At 40.3% G+C, this 13,148-nt stretch overlaps 1 protein-coding gene across 1 annotated transcript in view; it reads right to left on the bottom strand.

The window, feature by feature from the left end:
- LOC122402053 (scavenger receptor class B member 1-like) overlaps positions 1-13,148 on the bottom strand; it is an 88,373-nt gene that overhangs the window by 52,026 nt on the left and 23,199 nt on the right. The gene's annotated exons all lie outside the window — the stretch shown is intronic.

Genomic DNA, 13,148 nt, shown 5'->3' with positions numbered 1-13,148 from the left:
AGATTAAAGGATTTTTTAGAAAATCTTTCATCATTCTCATAATAATAGCAAAATTATAGAATTAATATAATTATAACATATTTTAATCACGATTGTAACGATTCAATGCGTAACGATTTTTTACTCTACAAATTAAGTTAAAATGTTAAAATTAGTAGTTTCTTAGATACTTTGATATTCCAAATATACTGCATTGCTTCGTTTAAAATTCGTTACACGAATAAAGATCGTTCAAGATTCCAAGATTTACCAAAATCTGTCAAGACTGAATTCAATTAATGTTCGAGGCGTTTTGAATACGACGTTACGGATTATAAGCGATTCGAAACGGTCTTGAACCCATCGCTACCTGTAATATAAGAAACGCTCACTATTTCGCTCGCTCCTGGGTGTATCTCGTTTGTTTTGAAAGGTTTTCAGGAATCAAATTCGTGCCTCCACCTCGTTAAAACATTACATGCGGTTCTGAACTTGAACATTTTATCGATAAGTTATTTACACATTATACGAGGTATTTAGCTGTCGTAAATCACGCGAGTTTTTAAATGCGTATGGAATTAAACTTTTTCTTGCTCTCCAAACTATCTATGTATAAAATCCCATTTTCTCAATGTAGATGATTTTATATTAATAATTGCCCAACTTTTCTAATAGGTACATTTTTGCTAATCTTATGGTACACTCCAATTTATTAATTATTTTATGACTTTGTACTTGACTCCACACTAATTCTATCGTTGATGATATTAATAGCTATAAACTTGTAAATTGCGACGATCAAAATTAGTTTATACCGTTATAGAAAAATATTTCCAAAAAAGGATATTGTACCAGGACATGTACGAATAGTAGAATCTTCTAATAATAGTGTTTCGATGATAGATTATTTGGTTAACAGAGATTCAGATACAGAAACTTCTACACTCTTGAATGATGCAGGACCACATTGATTCCGATAACCTTGTCGAACTGTCTGATATAAATAAAATACAAAATGTAAACGCGTTTGACTCCTAACCATTACCACTATATAGAGTGTCCCAGTAATCGCAACGCAACCGGGAAAAGAGCGATTATTCGTATAAAAATAAATGGAAAATCTTGAATAGAATTTGTTTGTACATATGACCGTTTGTTATCGAAAAAATAGTTTTAAAACTCGACATCCACGCAATTGATTAATAATCAATGATTATTTACGATCTGTTAGTTATTTTGAGTAATTTATTTAAGCACGTCTTGACTTAACGGATTTCGATATAGACTATAATATATGATTGGGATGATTTGGTAAATAACAACACTGAGATGTCGTCATACAGTTATTCTTGTTCCTAGAATTACTCTAATCATACTCCAAGGTTATTATTTTTGATAATGATAGATCACACAAACAAATTTCATTCTTTATTTCGAATTATATAGATACAATATTGTATCCTGTCCTGATTAATCTTTATAAACAAAACATATGTATTCTTTTGTTTGACATGCTTTATTACTTAATTGTACATTAGAGTTATAATTAATTAAATAATTATACATTAGATTATTTACACCTGTCAATAAAAACTGATGAACGTAGTACTAACAAGAGTTACAATAGTAGAAAACATCACTGGCAATTACGGATTGTAATTAATGATCATCGAACCGTTTAAAGTAGAAGTTGGAATTAAAACAGGCTTCAAATTAGATATAGTGTTCTTTATTTTTAAAAAAGTGAAAGGCACAAATTCATTTGTAGTATTAGAATTTGCAAAGTACAGAAACTCAATTCTAAAAATGGCGGTGGGTGTAATTGAGGGGCATTAATTTTGAGATAATTATTCGGGCATCATAAAAAATACAAGGAAGATAAAAATGTGGGATTTAAAGTTTGATTGACATTTATAGTCATTAGTGACTGGTTACTATTAGTTATGTGCTCTTAAATATTTGCCCAGGTGTGTGTATCTTTGTGTACTCATGTTGTTTTGTGTATTAAATAGTTGTTTTAAACTGTTATGTATTTGGTATTATAGGTGAAGGGTTTCCATGTCATACTAAATCAAACTATTTAAATGTTCGAATTAAATTTTATTTAAAAAATTTTCAAGTTTCAAAGTTCTCATTTGTTTTGATCGTTTCCTTTCTTTTTACGCCTGAAAGATCTAGAAGATTTTCTTAACTGCTGACTAAGCGAATATTTTGGTGTCGATAGTCAATCCCTTTCTGATAGATATAACCAATATCTACATATAGATCTAGTCGTTTAATGAATATTTAACTAGAAGGCAGGTACTTTCCGATAACTGAGCGCCTCAATTTTATTTTATTTTTTAACATAAATTTGCATAAATCAGTCATTTACATACAGATAAAGTATTCTGAAATATGGACAAATTTTAGATAATGTTTCTGCAGAATTTTTTTTCAACACAAAAATCCTGTTGTCTTAATTCCTTTTGCATTTCGTTTGTTACAATAATACGAAAAATTTAATATAATCATTATAAAAATCAATCCTGATTTTGCTATCATTTCTTTAAATTTTTGTTGTAACCTTTCAAACGATCTTACAATGCGCACATTCTTTTTATTCACGATATACATATATCACCTCTAGCCATTGAACAGCTTGTGAATATACGCGGTGTGTACTCGATCAGTTTTTATTCCTTTTTGTTGAGAGGTAATTACTTTCCCCTTGATCGGAATTTTTTCATTATTTTTACTTGTTCACCTTTGTCCAGAATGCGCTTGCTACGCACGTATTCCGATGATTTTACAAGTTTTTAGTTACACCCCTTAAAACGGCTTTATTTGTATGAAAATAGAGGTGTTAAACGCAGTATAATTCCAGTTCTGATTGATATGAGAAATATCTTGTGTTATAATACATTAAAATGGTTTTAAAAAATTGAATTCGATGCCAAATTTTGTCTAGTTATTTGAAAAACTCAAAAATAAACAAGCAACTTCGGATTAAATACATAAAGGAGTATTCGATACAATAGTATAATACACACAGTACATTAACGCGTACCATGTATTCGTAATTTGTAAATCGAGAACATAATTTATTAATCGTTTATGTAAATTAAGCACTCAAGTTTATGGATTGCCAAAGTGTCATAAACGTAGGTTTTATGACTGTTTGATGACGTCTATTAAGTTTTTGCTAGAGTTTAGAGTATAATAGTGATCATATATTCGCAAAAAATCAGGACAGAACGTTTGCATATTTTCGGGATTAGACACGAATTCATTCCTGGAATTGATCTTATTTATCTCGAGCTGAGAACCAGCGACGCATGAACCGTGCAAAGAAGACGAAAAAAACGGAATAGCGAATGTGTTTGGTATTACAGGTGCTCAGTCGTTGAACATCAAAATTCTGTAGCACGCGCTTTGGTGTGACAGCCACCAATACAAACTAAAAATTTCCACGTTTCCAATTTTATCTTCGTAAGTCGAAACACGACCTTATTCGAACTATTTTTAATAATACGTGATAGAGTTGATGAAAAATGATACGAAGAACGTGTAATTAATAACAGTCCGAGTATGATCGCGTTCTGTTTCATTTTAAACGAAAAACCATCGTTAATCTCTTCTTGGTAATTAAATCGGGATTGCTAGTTTTAAGAGTGCAATCGTTTTTTTTTTTTTTCAAAAAATCGAAACAAACTTTTATATTAATCGATAGTTTGCAGACTCTAAAATTATGGCACTATTTGATTTTTAACAACTTTGAAAAATTATGAAAGTTATAAGGGTTTAAAAAATAGAACACAGTGAATAATGCTCTATTGATTGTAAAAAGTACTGTGAATATTAAAATTGTGAATGTCGCGAGCTGTAAATGAATTTTATTGATTATAGTTGTCATTGAACTTTTTTGCATATAGCAACGATGATTTTACAGTTTTGTCCTTTCATGGAAAGAATTTATTGAAAAACACTCGTTTCAACAATGAAAAAACATCATTTATTTAAAAGAGATGATTATGGTGGCAAGAATGTGAATACATGCATATACGTTTTTTCAACGAATGTTAATATAATCAATTTTGAACCATTAATATTCATGAACGTGAACGAAAATGTATTTTTCTGTGATTAATTTGTGATACATGTTGTATCTTTTAATACTGTACAGTAACACGCATAAAAAATAGCAACGGGTTTCATAAATTAATCGTTCCGAGTCTAGAACATAAATTCGGGAAGGATAGAAAAATGAGTTGGCGTTTCAGTCAGATTTTATTGGCGGACTGGCCACTAAGGCTGACAAAATAAATAATTTTTGCGAATGATAGACAACTTTTTCTTTTATACAATATCATCTATTGATTTGACAAGGTAAAAGTTTTTGGTGGATTTCATAAAAATTCTTATTAATTTTAATATATTATTACTCAAAATACAATGCAAAATTGAAAACTTTATTTGTGATTACAACGAACGTATTTTTTCAAATTTACTTTCCCAATAGCTATCGTTCACATAGTTATTGGTGTAGCAATGCACTTTCTTATAATTGATAATTGAGCATTGAATCGTACCGTCGCGTCGCGGCGGTACTGGCCAGGTAGTCGCGTGAGTTTTCTTTTAAACTCTGAGGGGTTGTAAGGCCCTCTTAACCTTCGTGGTACGCGGGTTCCTAGCCGTCGCTCGCCAAATTAATCTTGAGCGACTGTTGAATTGCCGGATTGTTTCGAATCGAAATCCGGCTGTTCTCTTTAATGTCGAATCACGAGTTGTTGCTCACGAACCGCTTGAGCTGAGTTTTCGCGAAATGATGTCCGAACAACGAATGGTTCACGAGACGATTGAACTTTCTAAGCTGCGATTTCTTCGAAGATCGAATGACGAGTGTTCCCGAAACGATGGAACTGCAGATTTTCGACCGTTGTTTTCGAACCTTTTGCGACGAGTTAAAGATTTCGATCGTTGTTGTCTGAGATTTCAGCGACGAGTTAAAGAAGATTTGGACCGTTGTCTTCGAACTTTTAGCGACGAGTTAAAGATTTCGATCGTTGTTGTCTGAGGTTTCAGCGACGAGTGTCGAAGTGTCCGGATCCCGTTTCCTCCTCGGCTTGAACCCCCTCCGAGACGCGACTTTGGGGGTTCGTCAACCGATTCGCGTTGACTTTTTCCGTTTATCGATTGGCCATCGACTTGGGGGAGGAGGATCGATTTTCCTGCCCCGTTGGCCAGTAAACTCCTCCCTCGCGCGATCGTGGAGGAGGAAGAGTCCCATCTCACCCTGGACGAGGGTGACCGAGGTTTCCTCCCCAAGTCGAAGGCCCTGTTAATTTTGCCGAGGAAAAAACGGGACTCCGAATTACTCCTAGCTACACGTGCGTTGCAGACGTTTTATGGCTGCATTGTTCCACGAGTTGGCGACGGTCGTTGTAGAGGACCGTGCCACCCGCGGAACAATGCAGCCCTTCATCGGTCAACTCGGGCCTTGCGCTTTCGAAAAGCTAAAGCGCTTGAATGCCTTACGATGAAATTTGCCAGATGCGGAATGTTCGAAGACTTTTTCGACAAAGTCAAGGTTCCGCATCTGGCACCATAAACGAACGGAAAAACCCGAGCTGACCGGACGGAACAAGCATTACTATTGACATACTATTGTATTTAAAATTATGCAGGGTGTTCGGCCACCCCTGGGAAAAATTTTAATGAGCGATTCTAGCGGCAAAAATAAGACGAAAATCAAGAATACCAATTTGTTGATTGAGGCTTCGTTAAAAAGTTACTAACAAAATCATTAATAAAATTTGTTCCCCTTGTTACATATCATTCATGCATGGGGCTGAAACGTTTGGTGACTTGGGCGTTGGCTCGAGCATCTAGCGAGCAACCCTTTGAACGGGGTTGACTCATGCCGTATGCGCACACCCGGCCCAATTTTCATTGCCTTTTATGGTAATGCCCCGCCTTAGTACTGGGCATTTTCAACTATATAAGGGCCGCGGTTTCTTACTCGGGGAGCTCAGTTTTACCTAAACTCTTGGCACGACGTTACTGTGACACTCAGGGCAAGATCGGGCTATAATCCCCTTCAAGCAACTATCTACGGCTATCTACCTTAGCGGTTTATCAGTGAGTGTCCATTAATCGAGTAGAGCTCCCGCGAACGCGCCGCGTAAAAGCCGATAACAAATCTTTCGCCTTCGAGGCAATTTAGCAATTGTACAACTTCTTGTAAATCCATAGCTGTACTTGAGCATCGTCAAAAATATATATTCAAGTTATTATTCCTTACGTGTGTTATTCACTCAAAGCAACCCTGAACCATATTAACCGTAAGGCTAGGGGTATCTCACGAACCCGGTACACCTTTACCGCTCGAGGTGTACCATCACGACAGAGAGCAAGATCCTAAAACATCCTAAAAACCTACGTGGCTCCCAGGGTATAAAGCCCCTGGTTCGTCCACTCCTACTAGCGGCTCCCAGGGTATAGAGCCCCTGGTTCGTCCGTGAAACCATTCATTTTCCCTATAAATCTAACCCCGTGGCTCCCAGGGTATAGAGCCCCTGGTTCGTCCACGTAACCTCCACCTACGGCTCCCAGGGTATAGAGCCCCTGGTTCGTCCGGACCTCCTTTCTTTTCCTAACCATACCCAAAACCACCGGTCGAGTACTGCCCCTCGACCGAATCCAGGATCTCGCGCTCCCGCTCGTAACAAACTGGTGACAGCGGTGGGATACACCTTACGATCTTTCTGTTAATATATCAATTCAGGGTTTTGGTTATATACTAGCGGAAGCTGAAATATCAGCCTAGTTAACCATACTATTTTAGAGAGAGCTCCCGCGTTAGCAACAGACTAATATTAAAATCGACATAGGTATCGACATTAGCTTTGCTACGCGTTATTAGGACTCGATCAATTTAAGCGACGTCAGTCACAAGCAACACGCTTACATCTAACGATATTGCATAGACATTTTAGTGAGAGCTTTCGCGCTAGTAAGAAACTAAATTAAAAATCGACATAAGTATCGACATTAGTTTAGCTACGCGTTATTTACCGGTTGTATACTAGTTACTTAGTCAACCGCTAAAATGGCTCAAGCAAACGCAGCAACATCAGGCATAAGCAGAACGCTTACAGCTGATGAAATCGCGAATTTAACATATTCTATGGCTGTATTAACGCAACGAAATTGCTTACAGTCAGCCGTGATTTCGATTCCCACATTCGACGGCGAAAGCGCTTCTTTATCGGCCTTTGCGCAAAAAGTCGGGGACGGTCTCGCGTTTATTCCGCCGAATACGGAAAAAGAGTATCTCGCGTTAGTGCTCACGAAGTTAATCGGTCCGGCTAGAACCTGCACTCAAGGATACGCATTCCAAAATATTAGGGAATTGCTTAAATTCCTGAAAAAGAGATTTGCACCGGGTCGGAACTTAAAATATTTCCAAGGAGAAATAAGCCGTCTGAAGATACGCTCAGACGAATCTCTAAGAAATTACGTGAATCGCGTCTGTGACTTAGTTCACAATACGCGCATAGCGATTCGTGATCGCTACGAAGAAAATAACGAGCATCACATCCGCGACATGGAAAGGGACGTTCTGGAAGGATTCATCGAGGGATTACCGGAACGAATCTTCCTGCGTGTCCATGCTCTAAATAAAAAAATAGATACACTGGACGATGCCTATGACGCCGTCTTGGAAGTAGACAGACGGTTGAAAAATAAACATAGCTTCGTACCAGACGAAAGTCATCACTGGGAAAATACACCCAGATCCCGGGCCACCTACCCTCGGTCACCGTCACCCTCTTATCACCGACGCAGGGAACGGAGCGCATCTGGATCCGAGGACGACCACGAGGACCGGCCAAGGAGGACATCTGCGTTTACACTACGCAGGAGCCCCTCTTACAACTCTGACGCATCTCAAGAGGACACCTGCACCACAGGAAGGGTGGCTAGACGCAAGGAAAACCGAAACCACCACCTGTTTTGTTGGAATTGCGGAAAAAAGGGGCACGACGGCGAAGCCTGCAAGAGGGAAGAAAGGACAACCCGCCGACTTATGGACAACCGTTCCCGCAATTCGTCAACGGATTCTTTAAACTCCAATCGCGTTCGTCACGACGGCGATGTGACGAACGGGACAGATCAAAATCGCCAAAGAGTAGTCCGATTCAGCGACGAGACTCCGCGCAACTCTACAAGGAAGCTCCTGCAGCGCGAATCAGGGCAAAGGTACCGGAACTGAAGAACGGATCAGGGGAATTTTTGATTGACGGAGGCTCCTCTGTCAATCTTATCCACGTAGACGCATTGAAATACCCAAAATCATTTACGTCCAGGGAACGCGTGGAAATCACTGGTCTAGCGCCGGCCGCCATATACACGATAGGCACAGTAACCCTACACATTAATTCTGCCCCAGCACATTTTCATGTGTTAAACAATTTTCCATTATCTTCCGCAATTGGGCTTATAGGAAGTCCATTTTTGGCCCAAGAAGGAGCCGAAATTTCGTACTATCACAAAACCTTGGTAACACGAAATCAACCAGTCAAACCGATACCTTTTTCTAACGAAGACGAGTTCAGCACTAAATACCGTCTACCTGCTAGAACGAGGCAACAAATCACAATAAAGGTAGCCAATCGAGGCATCAAGGAAGGCTATTTACCTCGAGTAAAGACACCGAAAGAAGTTTTCGTTGGAGAAGCCGCAGTTTACACCCATGACGACATATGTTACGCGATGGCAACCAACACCAGCGAGGAAGACATCGAACTTGAACTGGAACCACAATACCTTCAACCGTACGAAATTTGGAGTTCATCTGATGAAGATCCTGTAATGTCGTACGAAACTCCACCAAGAAAGATTTTAAACCGGGAAAAGAAAATTTGGGAAAATCTAAAAACAAACCATCTCAATAGGGAGGAACAGGAACATGTGCATAACCTCATACAGGAATTTTCGGATAGATTCTACCTGCCAGGAGACAGACTGGATAAGGTACCCAATTTTCACCATTCCATTCACACCATAGACGAAATACCCATCAACACCAGACAATACCGTTACCCGCCAATTCATCAAGAGGAAATTCAACGTCAAGTAACAGCCCTTCTATCACAAGGAATTATCCAACCGTCTACTTCACCTTACAACTCACCATTATGGATTGTACCAAAGAAATCTGATGCTGACGGTAAGAAACGTTGGCGCATGGTCATCGACTTCAGGGCGCTGAACGAGAAGACTGTTAGTGACAAATACCCGCTACCACAAATAACTGAAATTCTGGATAAACTTGGAGGAGCAAAATATTTCTCAATTTTCGATCTTGCGAATGGATTCCACCAGATCGAGATGAACAAATTGGACAGACAAAAAACAGCTTTCACCACTCCACGGGGGCATTACGAATTCGGTCGAATGCCTTTTGGATTAAAAAACGCCCCACCAACATTCCAAAGGCTCATGGATCAAGTTTTGACCGGACTGCATGGAACAGAATTATTCGTCTATCTGGATGATATCGTGGTATATTCATCCTCGTTACGTGAACATGAAATCAAGATAAAAAAATTATTCAATCGACTCAGAGAACACGGTCTCACCCTGCAGACGAGTAAGTGCCAATTTTTAAGAAGAGAGGTAACTTACTTAGGACACATCGTTACAGCCAAGGGTGTAAAACCCGACCCGAGGAATCTTCAAGCAGTAAAGGAATTTCCAATACCCAAGACACAGAAGAATATACAACAGTTTTTGGGATTGACGGGATATTACCGTCGGTCCATTCAAAATTATTCGGGAAAAGCTCAACCCTTAGTACAATTACTTGGAAAAGGAGTGCGTCTCAACTGGACATCGGAACAACAAAAGAGTTTTGAACAACTACGGGACGAACTCTGTGAACAACCGATCTTGCAATATCCGGATTTTAATCAACCATTCATCATCACCACGGACGCATCGGACTTCGCAGTTGGCGCGGTTCTCAGCCAAGGGAGATAGGACAAGACCTTCCGATCGCTTACGCATCTGGGAGCTTGGGCAAGGCCGAAAGGAATTACTCAGCGACCGAAAAGGAATGTTTGGCTATGGTTTATGCAGCGCAATATTTCCGACCATACGTTTTTGGACGAAAGTTTACTCTGGTGACAGATCACAGACCGCTTGTTTGGTTACATTCTGTGAAGGACCCTACATCTCGTTTGGTCAAATGGAAACTAAAACTTCTGGAGTATGAGTACGATGTTGTACACAAATCTGGGAAAACAAATAAGAACGCAGATGCGCTATCACGCAACCCAGCACACATCTGTTTGCCACTCGCTTCAACAGAAGATAAAACATACAGGCCAACAGGACTCTTGAAAATACCAGGTGGAACAGGTATAGGACAGCGCGTGAAGTCCTTACGCAGAAAACAAGCACATCCGCTATACGTTGATTCGAACACTAGCTCTGACGAAGCCCCGTATCAAGAATCCATAATAAAAAAGAGAGGACCACCAAAAAGCATCAGGAAAAATATAACTGGGAATTCGCCGATCTCGTTACTACCTACCCTCACCCGCGAAAAGGACCTGGCAGATGAACCATTAGAAGTTTTCGACACTCCAATTGCACAATCTACTCCATTCAATTCACCGGAACAGAATAAGTCCATTTTATCATATTCCATTAATAATGAAGCAAGTCCAATAGCAGGAAATTTGATCTCTTTCGAAGACGACACCGACACAACGATCATTCAAACGAGTCACCAACCAGAAGATAAAAATCAAAACACAGTAATAGAAACAGCTGCAACTCATTTACCCGCCTCGCCATCACCACATGTAGCAAATCAAGGATTGTTTAGTTCGGAAAGAACAGACTCAAGTCTGAACCTGTGGGACATCGTACCGTCTACTTCCGAGCCTATCGGTGCCGCACAACCGTCAACAAACACTTCAACGGACCCCTTGCTCATCACTCCACCCGTAGAAGACCGCATACCCCTAATTTCGGAAGCTCACGACAGCCTTATCGGAGGACACAAGGGAATTGCCAAAACATACAGACGATTATTTCCAAAGTACACCTGGCCAGGATTAAGGAATGATATACAGGAATATATTAGGAAATGCAAAAGCTGTCAGGAGCAGAAGCTGGTTCGAATGAAAACTCGACAGCCGATGCTTATCACCGATACACCAACAGAACCCTTTGATAAAATTGCTTTGGACACTGTAGGACCACTACCTGAAACACCCAGCGGAAACCGATACATCTTAACAATGCAGGACAATTTAACGAAATATTGTTTGGCCGTCGCAATACCAAATATTCGAGCAACAACCATAGCAGATGCCTTTGCCCGGCATTTCATCGCCATTTACGGAACTCCGCGTGCCATACTGACTGACCGAGGAACCAGCTTCTTAGGGGAAAATTATGACACACATGGCAGAAATTTTCAAAATTAAACAACTCACTACATCAGGCTATCGACCACAAACTAATGGATCTTTGGAAAGGAGTCATCACGTTCTCACCGAATACCTGAAACATTATATGAATTCATACGAAGATTGGGACTTGTTAATTCCATTCGCCATGTTTTCATATAATACTTCGGTACATGAAGCTACTGATTTTACACCATTCGAGTTAATATTTGGAAAACCTGCACGGATACCAACATCATTCCCTACCGGAGAGAAGCTACAGACCTATGGATCATACATTTCAGAATTAACCACCAAATTGACCGAAATTCGTAACATAGCTGCAAATAATTTGAATAGGGCAAAGGAGCGCTCAAAACGCTATTACGACAAACGCTCAAAACCAGTGGAATTCAAAATTGGACAATATGTTTATGTCTTGAACGAACCACGTACCAGCAAATTCGACCCGCACTACATCGGACCGTTCAAAATAATAGATAAAACGAAAACGCACAATGCCGTTTTGGAAATCAACGACCGACAAAACAATAGTGAAGCATGAGGATAAACTTAAGCATGCCCACCTGTCAGAAGATAGTAGTGAATCAGACTAAAGGACCACCAGCCCACCACACACCACCCAACAGCAGCCGGAGGACTACCTGTCCTTTCCACCTTCAACATCAACAGAAACCGGAACAGTTCAGTGCTAGTGTCGCGGTGCATGGGCCATATGAGTCAGTGAACAGTGTGGACGGATGTACTCGTGTGCACGTATGTAGTATGATGTACCAAACGTTTTAGTCCCAATTATGAAAGCGCCATTATTAAATGACGTTTCATTTAAGGGGGGGGAGTGTTGTTACATATCATTCATGCATGGGGCTGAAACGTTTGGTGACTTGGGCGTTGGCTCGAGCATCTAGCGAGCAACCCTTTGAACGGGGTTGACTCATGCCGTATGCGCACACCCGGCCCAATTTTCATTGCCTTTTATGGTAATGCCCCGCCTTAGTACTGGGCATTTTCAACTATATAAGGGCCGCGGTTTCTTACTCGGGGAGCTCAGTTTTACCTAAACTCTTGGCACGACGTTACTGTGACACTCAGGGCAAGATCGGGCTATAATCCCCTTCAAGCAACTATCTACGACTATCTACCTTAGCGGTTTATCAGTGAGTGTCCATTAATCGAGTAGAGCTCCCGCGAACGCGCCGCGTTAAAAGCCGATAACGAATCTTTCGCCTTCGAGGCAATTTAGCAATTGTACAACTTCTTGTAAACCCATAGCTGTACTTGAGCATCGTCAAAAATATATATTCAAGTTATTGTTCCTTACGTGTGTTATTCACTCAAGGCAACCCTGAACCATATTAACCGTAAGGCTAGGGGTATCTCACGAACCCGGTACACCTTTACCGCTCGAGGTGTACCATCACGACAGAGAGCAAGATCCTAAAACATCCTAAAAACCTACGTGGCTCCCAGGGTATAAAGCCCCTGGTTCGTCCACTCCTACTAGCGGCTCCCAGGGTATAGAGCCCCTGGTTCGTCCGTGAAATCATTCATTTTCCCTATAAATCTAACCCCGTGGCTCCCAGGGTATAGAGCCCCTGGTTTGTCCACGTAACCTCCACCTACGGCTCCCAGGGTATAGAGCCCCTGGTTCGTCCGGACCTCCTTTCTTTTCCTAACCATACCCAAAACCACCGGTCGAGT

Source organism: Colletes gigas, unplaced genomic scaffold, assembly GCF_013123115.1.
Source record: "Colletes gigas isolate AHSC1104 unplaced genomic scaffold, ASM1312311v1 Colletes_gigas_Sc00032, whole genome shotgun sequence".
NCBI lineage: Eukaryota > Metazoa > Arthropoda > Insecta > Hymenoptera > Colletidae > Colletes > Colletes gigas.
Note: the sequence above shows the minus strand (reverse complement) of the source record. Positions and strands in the feature narration are given on the sequence as shown.